The following is an 11,972-nucleotide window of genomic DNA, read 5'->3' as shown; positions in this document are numbered from 1 at the left end:
CCACCCCCGTGTTAGGTTCCCTTATTTGCTCCTGTTTGTTCTTACTGTCTGTTTTTCCTTCACTATCCAGCCTCACTTTCATGAGTTATCAATGACTTAACCTGTTCCCATGGATACTTCTTTACTCAGCAGAGTCAACCATGCTACCTAGGTAGCAAACCCATGAACCAACCAACAGGACTGGTTTTGAGCCTACCCGATGGCCTGTGGTAGGCATGCATACATTGACCACTGTAAGAATGAGGTTTCCTTCCTTGCCTTTGCTTCTGAGAATTCCCTGAAGCCTCTGTCCTAGATTGGGTTCTCTTGAATGACCTATGAGGGAATTTTTTTGCCCAAAAATTTATTGACAGAATATTCACTGAAAAGGGGGATAGGGAATTCAGAAATAGGCAAAATTATCCTTAACTGGAAAGGAGAGTTTGCCGGCTTCAAGGGGAGCTTATAGGTCAGGTTTCTGAAGCCCAGTTAGGGTCGTGTAGGACTGACATGCTGTGAGCTGTTTAGACAGCATTGGGCAAGAATATTAACAGTCATGGTGAGCTGTTTCTCCACCCCCAGAAGCTACTAGAATAAGTTCAGCAGCTTGGATGTTCCTCCAGGAAGCTTCTGACTTCAATCCTCCTTCTCTTTTCTTGTTATTTTCATGTTATTTCTCCCAGTCAGTCTCACTGAAAAGCCTCACCTCTAACTCAGGAAATGTAAAAACCTCCCACTCGGAAAACACTCCTACTTGGAAACCTTCCAGAGGCTTCCTGGAACTCCGAGGAAAATTCAAAAATCCTTAGTGGGATTTGAAAGTACAGAGTCACATGGCCATCTACTGTGGCTCCAGCACCCACCCAGAAGCACCCACCCAGGAGCACCCACCCCAGGAGCACCCACCCCAGGAGCACCCACCCAGGAGCACCCACCCAGGACCACCCACCCCAGGAGTACCCACCCCAGGACCACCCACCCCAGGAGCACCCACCCAGGAGCACCCACCCCAGGAGCACCCACCCAGGAGCACCCACCCAGGAGCACCCACTCCAGGCATGTCCACCCAGTTATCTGGCTGCATGAACTCCTTCAGCATCTTGAACACATGGGTTATTGTTCAGGTCAGAATTTTTTTATTAAAAAAACCCAAAAACTTCAAGAGTTACTATGTTTATAGGAAATCTCCACCTTGATTCCCACAGAGTTAAATTAATCACAGTTTGCCATGATAGATTTCTTTTGTCTGGCTGGATTATAAGTATCGAAAAGAATGGATCTATAACAGCCTTCCCAAGAACATCTCTTTGTAACATATATAATCCATATGTACATGAAAATTATTACCTGAACACAAAATGTTTAGATCAAACTTACTTTACCTTAGCATGGAAAAGATATTATTCTATAGTCTGTTCCCAAGTGCAACACCAAACACACCTAAGATTTACCTGACAAGTGTTCCTTGTACCTTGTAAGTTGATTTGTAAAACAAAACTATAAAATTATTGGCTTTTACTGAGATTCACTTTGATATTATTTTCTTTCAGATTTTATGAAACCAGGGGTTTCTTTTTTTAAATTTAGAAATTAAAAATATGGCTAAAATTTAAATTTTAGAAATATTTCCTTTTTACAAATGCATTTTGTCCTTTGGAAACATCAGCTGTGCATGTGTGGGACACACCTTGTCTGTTAGATATATGCTATCTTCTCTACATTGTTCCGTTCACACGTATTTGTTCAGACTCATTTCTGGATTATTAAAATGGATGTTTATGCCCCCTTTGTGGGTTTTATTATGACTCATATCTTCAGTGTTTCCACTTTCCTTTCTTTTCTAAGCTCTGGAGATTCCTTGTCTCTATGTTACATTTTAATTTTTCCTTAAAAGTTCTTGTTTGAATGCTGATATGTATTTTAAAGATTCTTTTGAAAATTCACATTTCTTTGAAGTTTTTTAAATTTAAAAATGTTATGTATATTTCTTTTACCTTTTCTTCTATAGTTATGGTAAGTAAAAATCATTAATCTTTCTTTCTTTTTCTTTCTTTCTTTCTTTTCTTTCTTTCTTTCTTTCTTTCTTTCCTTCTTTTCCTATCTCTCTACCTCTATCTATATATTCATCCATCTATTCATCCCTATCTCTCTTTTTATCTCTCTATTTATCTATCATCTCCATCCATCCATCCATCCATCCATCCATCCATCCATCCATGTATCTAGGCGTATATGTTTTGGGGTGGGGTACTTGCTTGCCATGATCCACATGTGGAGCTCTGTTCTCTTCTTTCACTATGTGTGGGTCTTCGGGGGTCACAATCGGGTGGTCAGCCTTGGTGGCAAAATCTTTACCTACTGAACCACCTTGCTAGTTGTATTTGTGGTAATTTTTAGTGAGCTACAGAGAAAATGGATTTAAAATGTTTTTTTATGGACTGGCAAGATGGCTCACTGTGTAAAGCACTTCACGCCAAGATTTATGACCCAACAGTGATCTCTAGGACCCACATGGTGGAAGGAGAGAACCAATTCCTACTAATATTCTGATGCTCAAAGTGGGCAAACACAAATGCAGCACTCTGGGATGATGTCATCTCACACAGTAAATTCACACACGGACTAGAAATCTATTCATATCCAGTCTTTATGTGAGACAACAACAATTTCTCCCGATTTTAGGCATTCTAATTAAGCAAGCATGAAACAACTTAACCATGAAACAGCCTCACGGTGACTGTTACTTCCTCAGAAGCAGCTACTAAACTCATCTGAGTTGTTGACTACTTTGCTTAACATTAGGTCAAAGCAATCAGCTTTGGAAGCACAGTTGGCAGGATCTTGCAAGGATCAGTCATCTTGATTATCCTATATGCACGGCAGACAACCAACTACAAGAAATTTATCAGAAGAATTTTACAAAGACTTTGGCCTGTCTTAGGAAGACACTATCTATACATTAAAATACAGAATAGTATTTTGTGGTGATGATGCTGGAATCATTAACAAGAACATTGCTCATTTGTGAGTGTTACAGCCAGGAAACTTACTAAAAGGCATGCAAGTTACTTGGTGTGAAGAGGGGCTACATTTAAGCTTAATATGCCCACCCTTAGGCAACACTTTTATCATTCTAGCCATATTCAAAGGTTCCTGGTGTAGTCCGACTAGCTTTCCAAAGCAAGGGGGTTATTTCAAATGAGTTTCCCAAGTTATGTCTACCTAAGACCTGGCAGTGTTCTAGTGTTGCATATTGTGTGTGTGTGTGTGTGTATGTGTGTCTGTGTGTGTGTTTGTGAGAAGTATAAGTGCTCACACTTTGGGACCTTCACAGTTTGAGCTACTTATTTCAGTGAGAATAGATATTCATAGTGTCATGTTAAAATGGGGTGTCTACTCTCTCAAGAGAAGTGGTCTCTGTTTCAAAGTAGATGGAGATATCATTTCCAATCTGAGGTTTTCAGACCTGACATCTCACCTGCATCACCCACATCTGTATTTGCTTTGTACTTAGAATGATTACTTGAGGACATTTTCCATAATTTGGAGACCCCAAGCTAGATTATAGCAGAGCCACACAGATCCATCTCTCTAGACTACTTATGAGCATATTTCGTTTACTCAGGAGGATATCCTTGTTGGAAGTCAATGGAAAATTTCTTTTTGAAGGAATGTGGAAGAAGAAAGCCCTTCTTCTTCACTTCCTAATATCTTCACAATATATCAGTATGTCCTCCTCCCGTCTCTTCTAAGAATTGTGGGGGTCATGAACGAACACAATGTGCTTGGGATCTAAGCATTAACTTCATTGGATGAATCAACCTTGAGAATTCATTAACATGCCAGTTGCTCTGAGAGATGTTCTTTTAAATAACCTCTACACATCTTTATGACAAAGGGAAAGGGAAAGGACTGTCTAATTACATAGAAAACAAGAAAAGTTACTCATATCTTGAAATCACCCATTTAGGAATAATTTAATAAACTCAAATAAATGCACTGTAATTTGGCTTTCATTAATAAGATGACTAAGTTAGATGCAACCGGAAACATGCTTCAATGCGATGGACATATTTTTCAGACAGGATGCTGGAGCCTTCTTGAGTTTATAGGAAACATTATGAGAGAGGCTGTGTCTTTATGATTAGAACAGATCTTTATCAGCTCAGATGACAAGAACATTTCTCATCTTCACCTTTTTCTTTCACTTACTGTCACTTTGTTGGCACAGATGGCAGAGTCTCAGAGTTGAAAGGAACTCTCACAAACTGACAGAGTGATTAGCTGGCAATGCAGTTTGGGTGTGAAGTAAGGTCACTGCAGTGCTCTGCCTGGCCTCTGTTTCTCTATGACCATTCATTCACCATTCATTCATTCATTCATTCATTCATTGGTGGTACAGTGATATCCAGGTTATCATGAGATTAGGAAGGGTTGACACTCCATGCTCTGAGTGTTGAACCATATGACTTTACATAAGGAGAAATAAGATAGGAAAAGAATAAAGTAATCAATACAGTAATATGTTGTGAGAAAATGCTGACATCAACGTGATTTTCAGGCATCTTTTTGTGGTTACATGTACCAGACCTAGCACAACAACATTCAGTGTGGAGGCCAGACCATTGATTTGCAGGACACGTTTCTGTTAGCTTAACTTTTACCCATGGCTGGGAAGTTTTCTGATGTCAAATATTGATTTGGTGAGGAATAAGTATCAATTTTTATGGCCTTCTAGTTATGTGTATTCAATTATCTGTGAGCTGAATTTTTTTTTTTTTTGGTGGAGCTTCTGTGAATTTACTCTCCTAACGACGTATTATAAAAGGAGATTTCCCCTTGATTTCAACGATTCAGGAGAAAAAAAAAACAAATGGGAAATTGTCTTTTAAATCACTTAACAATTCTTTGACAAGAGTATTTAAAAAAAATGTAGTGTAAGTCTTAGGTCTCCAAAGGAGATTGTAGGTGCTTTTTTTTTTGGAGGGGGGTGGGTAGAATCAGTTCCACTGAAGTCCTCCATGTGAATGACAGTATATGAAGTGGTGAAGGGAGTAGAGGAGTAGAGGATGGGCTTTATCTTTTCAAGACTTGAAGGACCTTGTATCCTTCTGTTATAATCTACCTATACCGCCATTTTCTAATCCGTACAACCAAGTGGTGGGCAAGTAATAATAGTACCTGCTTTACATATTTGTCATGTGGGTTTGATGGAGGTTCCATGGTCTAGAACAAGGAAAGTACTATTAAGTGGGCATTTATTTGTCAATAATGACCATGTGTTTTTTTTTCCCCCCTGAGATTGGGACTTTGAGATATCGACAAATCTTTTTTATTAAGTATGAAACATAGTGCCTAAAATCCCCACATTATTGAATTATGAACGTCTTTTTCTAGAGTGTGTTATAATATAATAAATGCACTTAGGCAACCCAAGCTATCTCTGCATGTTTCCAAGGGCTGACACAGTCTTACTTGTCACAGCATCTTGGGGTTGATGTTTTATCTCCAAGAGTCTAGATATGAGGGAATCTGTAGAGGAACTGACAATGCGGTATCTTTGTAACATTGTGGCACTGAAAATAATATCAGCTGCTGGGCCCTGTGCTGGAATAGAACACAAACCATCTCAGTTATTCTTTGATATAGTGTGGTGATAATTGTCCCTCATATTTCCCCCAGAAAGTGATGCTGTCAATCTAATATTGACTGGCATGATAAGAATGTCTATCAAAGAGTTTTGAAGACTGCATCCTAGAAAGTTGATTGGATATTATTGATGATGTCCAAGTAATGTTTACAATCATTGTACATTTTGGCTAACTACAACACACTACCTCTACTCCTGTCTGCTGCCTTCTCCCTGCTGTGCTCTTTCCTCTTCCCTTCTTTCCCTTCTTGCCTTTTTACTCCCAACCTCTAGTTGATTTCCTGTCTATCTAAGTTGGATCCTAGAGCCTCATGTATGCTAGATCAGTGTTATCATTGAGCTATGTTCTAGCCCATACTGAAGCTTTGAAAGTTCTCAAAAACAGTTTTTTTATCAGAAAAACTGATAAATGAGAAATTCACCTGTTCTAAAATATAAAGATGTATTTTCCTTAAGAAAAAAAATCCAAGAAAATAGTGACTCATAATTTTGGTAGAATATCTCAATATTTTATAAGAGACTAAGACTCTATGCATGACACAAAACCAACCATTATAGAAATTTATAGAAATTTCAGATTAATTTAGAGAAACAGATGTTGTAAAATACCAGGTACAAGAGAATCTGTATATAAAATGTCTAACAATCTGAAAATGCTTTTAAATAGAAAACAAAAAACACTAGAAGAGAGCACAATAAATACACATTTTGATGTGTGAATGAAAATATAGAAGTTATGTTAGTGTTTATTTGTATATTATATATTTTAAAATAAAATTATTTCAGTTTATTGAATAGCAATAGCTGGTTGGGGTTACTCTGTAAAAAGAATCTACTTGTTTGTATATGAAAACTAAAGAAGCAATTTTTGAAAATTAATTTTTTTCTAGTAGTATATACACTTGTTCACCTTAAGTTGAAATTTAAGAATAATAGTTTTTTTTTTCTTTCACCCTTTATATTTGCCACCATCTTGCTTTTAGTTTTGAATGGGTGATCTCACAGCATCATAGCTCTTCTGACCCTGCTATAACTGGACTCAAGTCTGCCAAGTTTCCTTAGAATAATGAGCACATGTGAATATTTCCCTCCATGTACTGTAGTTAACATACCCAGGTACTGCAGGGACAGGTGCAATGCAAATACACAGATGGAGAAACTGAAAGAACTCATTAACACCACATAATCTTACTAATGACCAACTCCATAAAGGGGATGGTAGCTTTTTTCAGAGAAAAAAGGTGAGAGAGGGAAAAAGGGGGAGGGTAGAGAGAGAGAGAGGATGAGAGGGAGGGAGGGAGAGAAAAAGGGGAGAGGAAGGGAGAGAGAGAAAGAGGGAGGGAAATAGCAGTTGAAACAAATCTGGATAAAGAAGCCACTGTGTCTCCAGGGTTTTGGCTTCAGGTTATCTGCCAGAACCATGAAGGTTGTGTATCTCTTCATTTCTCTCTTGCTCTGTAAGGCCCCTTTGCAATGCAGTATTCCTCTTTCTCCTGGTCTTTTCCTACACAACCATGACTCTTCTGTTTCACTCTGTATGGGTCCCAGGAGATCTAGTTAGCTTGCTCAAAGGTCTCTTCACTTCAAAAATCAGTTCTATGCTTTTCAGCCAAGACCTCCTCCCTGACTTCCAGCTCCCCACTAGGGAGCTGATTCAATATTAAACAGTCATCATATGTAGGAGAATACGCTAAGCCTTTTATAAATAGCAATCCATATCATCTTAACCCCTAACACTAATATTAATAATATCTAATATTGACTAATACTATAATATTATAATCTAATATTGACTGGCATGGTAAGAATGTCTATCAAAGAGTTTTGAAGACTGCAGCCTAGAAAGTTGATCAGATATTATTGATGATGTCCAAGTAATGTTTACAATTATTGTACATTTTGGCTTACTACAACACACTACCTCTATGCTTGTCTGCTGCCTTCTCCCTGCTGCACTCTCTTTACTCTTCCCTTCTGAAACTAATAAAATAGTTTCTGTGTTTATATTTGAGGAAAGGGGCAGGTATTCTCAGTAGAGAATAGTGTGAATATCCCCTCAGCCTAACAGGGCATTGATGTAATTAACATGTCTCAACAATGTACAGGACACTGTTTGTCTGATCTGTTTTCATTATTTATTCCAAGGACATGATCCTGAACTTGTGGAAAATAGTTTACAAAGAACATTTTCTTCTATTTGAGTCTATATTGGGGCGGGGGGTCGTCTCCCTTGTAAAGATGGCAAAACTCAGTGTAATGTTTGCCTTTGGTGACACTCCATTTATAATGTCTAAACTACAAATCACTGACAAGAGCAAGCAAGAGAGAGGGACAGAGCAATGGGAACTCCCAGTACTGCCAGGCTAAGGTAAAGTACAGCCACTGTGGGAGGCAGGGTAGAAATTTCTCAGAAAGCTCCATAGACTATTATCATGTGATCTAGTCTCTATGGTCTAAAGTATTTACCTAAATGAGTTGAAAACTTATACACAGTTTGCAACTTACATGTAATTGTGCAGAACTGGAAGGAATCCAAAATATCTTGCAATAGGGGATTGGATTAAAAATAAAAACCCTGTGGCTGTATTCTCAGGGTGAGCCATTATGTCGAGATAAAAAGAAGTGAGCTGTCAGATTATGAGAACAAGCAGGAAATCCTTGAGTGTTCATCATTAACGAGAAGAAGCAAGCAGAAGAGGGGATGCTTTGTACTATACAGGACCCCAAGTATGTAACATTCTTGAAAAGGAAGACCCATAGAGACAGTGTCACAGTCAGTGGTTGGGAAAGAGGGGATAAAGGAAACAGGGGATTTTTTTTTAAGGCATTGGGACTATTCAGGACACATTGTAATGTACACAGGACACAGCCGAGTGTTAAAATCCACCAGAACTAAATAATACAAAGAGAGCAGTCTACAGTAAATGACTGACCTTTGCTGATATCCTGTTAGTACTGACTTATCAAACTCTAACAAATTCACCTCTGAGAGTAAGATGTTAGTGACAGGGTTGGGTAGTGGGAGGCGGGTGTGGTGGGAAGAAGCATATGGAAACCTGAATTTTCTGTTCAGGATGGTTAGCAAACCTAAAGCTGCTCTAAAAGACAAAGGCTAACTTGAGATCAGTAGTAGAGCTCTGGAGGGTGAGGCAGGCAGAGAAAGAGTTGAAGGGCAGTGGGGACAACAGAGAGCCTCTCAAATAAAGCAAAAGTAAGAGTAGAGGAGGAAGAAGAGGAGAGAAAACCCGAATGTTCAAGTTTAAAAATACTTTAAAAATGGCATTGTTTGTCATTATAATATTAGTTTGTCATGCACTTCCTATTGGATGACAAGGAAATCTAGAGTCTGTCATTTTGCTCTGCTAATAATTATAACTCCAACTGTGAGCCCCTGTGTCTCTACTTGAACCTGCCTCTGACATTCACCCAAAGTGAGCCTCAGTCCCTTGCTCCGCATGACTACCTCTAGGCACAACTTTCCAATCAGCTGTAAAACCTGCTGTTCATTCCACTCCTATTTCTCTGACACTCACAAAGATAAACTGAGAGCTATGTTATCATGAAACAAGCAAACAAAGAACAGCAGCAGCAGCAGCAACAACAACAACAACAACAACAACAGAGACAGGAGTTTCCCTGAGCACATTGCCTGAGCTCTTGCTGCAGTTTCTCTCTAGATGGTGGCTCCTTTCTCTCCGCCCTGAGCTGTTCTACATTCCCGTTTTCTTTGTTTGAATTTACTTTCTGACTTCTCTGGTGACTCCCTCTTTGCTAAGTGTTCAGAAGTGGTCTTCCTACTTGGTCTTTTCTCTCTCTCTCAAATATTGGCAAACACTATGCCATTCGGGATTATAAAAGACGTCTCCTCTTTTAAGGAAGAATGGAACCCCCCCATTTCTCCCTATGTCAGTCATTTCTGCAATCTGAGGGCAGAAGGTGCTGTGAGCCACTTGAAAGAGAATTACTAGATTAAACAAAAGTGTATGTCTAGTGCCATCTATATAACCCAGAAGCTAATAGAGCCCTCGAGCAAACCCACGCATTTAAGTTGCTCCTACACAATATACACTTCTCTTACTTTTTTTTTTTAAGTGTAAAAGGCAAAGACTCTTGCTTTTGACTGTATCTGTAACAATGTTACTGAGGGGATATACCTCTCTGTATGAGACGGGACTTTGTTGTTATGAGTGGTGTGGAACATTTGGGGAAGCTCATCTCATTCTGAACCTTAAAGCTTGTTTTTTTTTAGTTGTTAATTTTTTGTTTTACAAATTTGTGCCATCAACTCTATGATACATTCTACCCCATTACCTTCCTTAAATATTGCCTTAAATGACAACTGTGCTCTAAGAATATTTCAATCTCTGATAGAGTTGACTCTAAGTGTCTTTTGTATTCATTCATTCACTCAAAAAACAATGCACACACACTTCAAGCTAGGTACGGAGACAGTCACTGTTAAAAGTCAGGTCACTAATACTCAGTCTCTATTTCCAGTGACATCACCACATAATCAATATTTAATCAATTATTGAATACCTACAATGTGCTAGGATAAAAAGACTTGTGGAAATGAACTTCAGTATAACATAATAACTGCATCAATAGAATATTTGACAAAATATAGAAATCCTGGAGGAAGATGGGATGAACTTTACAGAGGTATAAATGAAACATGAGGTAATTAGTTCAGGAATATTAAACAGACAAGATGGGAGGAAGGAGTTGGCAGAGAGCACATATAGACATCGGTGGGTACATCAAAAAGATGTGGTATATATATATTTTTCTAGGATAGTATTCAGGTACACAAAAGGATAAAATTCTGACATTTGTAGCACACCAAGACAATAAGCCATGTGCAGAACCAGGTGCCATATGATCTCAGTCACATGTGGAATCTGAAGATGTTGATCTCACAGAGATTGAGAGTAGCGTGCTGGTCGCACAAGATGAGAAGGATGGGAGAAAAGGAAAATAAAGAACGGTTCACTGTGGCAACTGTGTTACAGTTAGCAGGAGCAAGAAATTCTGAGTGACATTACAAAGCTTGGTGACTACAGGAATGTGATAACATATTGCACATTTCAAAACACTGCAGGAAAAGATTTTTGAAAGTTTTCAACACAGAAATAACAGATGTTTGAGGAAGACAGGTTGATTTAACTTAATTTAAACATCACACAATATATCTCTGTATCAGTGCTTCACATTACCCCAATAGAGTGTATATCGGTAATGTTTTGTATATAAATTTAAAATTCAATTCACTTCTAAGAAGTGATTTCATAGTATATTTCTTCTTAACGACCATTTAAAACTATTTATAAAGGAAGTAGTCTATATGTTCTAATAGAAGATTAACAATAACTACACCTTATGCATGTAAGACAAGCATTTAACAAATAATCTACCAAATCATTGCAAAAGGTTTTTGAGAGAGCCGTCTCTAGAGTTTCTTGAATCATCACTCTGCTGAGCAACACAAAGTCCCCTAGGAACTTTCAAGGGGGTCATGTCCTTCTCCTAAATTTGCTATGCCTAAGGACACCTGGCAGGCATCTTTCAACCTGCTACCCAGCTCCTCTGCTTCAGGGGTTACCAGAATGGTAAGGTTAAAAGCATTTAACACAAACGTTCTCCCAGTTCAATGGTGAGTTCTCTACTTATCCATTTTGTTCACAGCAAAACAGGACACTTTTGGAAGCCTATGGAACTTTCTAGTTTTTTAAAATTGGTTATCAGATACTCTTAGATACAAATGCAAAGATTTGGAGCAGACTCTATAATGAGTGGTTGATTGATCCTTGAGTGAGATATTTCATCTCTTTAGGTCTGTTCACATATATCTTCAAATTTGGAATACTACATACTCAGGGCGATCATGAGAATTATGTTATATGATGTGTTTAAAATTTCCAACAGAGCTTTAGATATGGTATGCTCCCTAAAATATAATGGCCCCTTTCTTCAGTGCTGAAATCAACCCAGATCCTCAGCCTCCAAGGCAATCAATGTTCCTTGAGATACATCTCCAAACCATCCATATTCCTCTTTCCTCTCCTTTCTTCTCTTCTTTCTCCCTCTCCAGTTTCTCCGGTTGCTCTTTCTCCTACTCTCTTCACAAGAACTATAACAATGGCATGGGAAGGAAGAAGACAAATCCTGTACAAATCCTATGGCAAATCAGCAGGTAGTAGTCAGCAGGTAGTAAGCTAAAGGATTCTGATCTCACTTAATCATTAGAAAACTGTTCGAGGTAAGAACAGTAACTTCCATGGGTGAAAGATGAATTTGATGTAAAGTTGTTCAGGTTACAGTCATTTGTAAAGTGAGGCATCAA

The sequence above is a fragment of the Arvicanthis niloticus genome, chromosome 15, assembly GCF_011762505.2.
Source record: "Arvicanthis niloticus isolate mArvNil1 chromosome 15, mArvNil1.pat.X, whole genome shotgun sequence".
Taxonomy (NCBI): domain Eukaryota; kingdom Metazoa; phylum Chordata; class Mammalia; order Rodentia; family Muridae; genus Arvicanthis; species Arvicanthis niloticus.
This window is presented reverse-complemented; position numbering follows the sequence as displayed.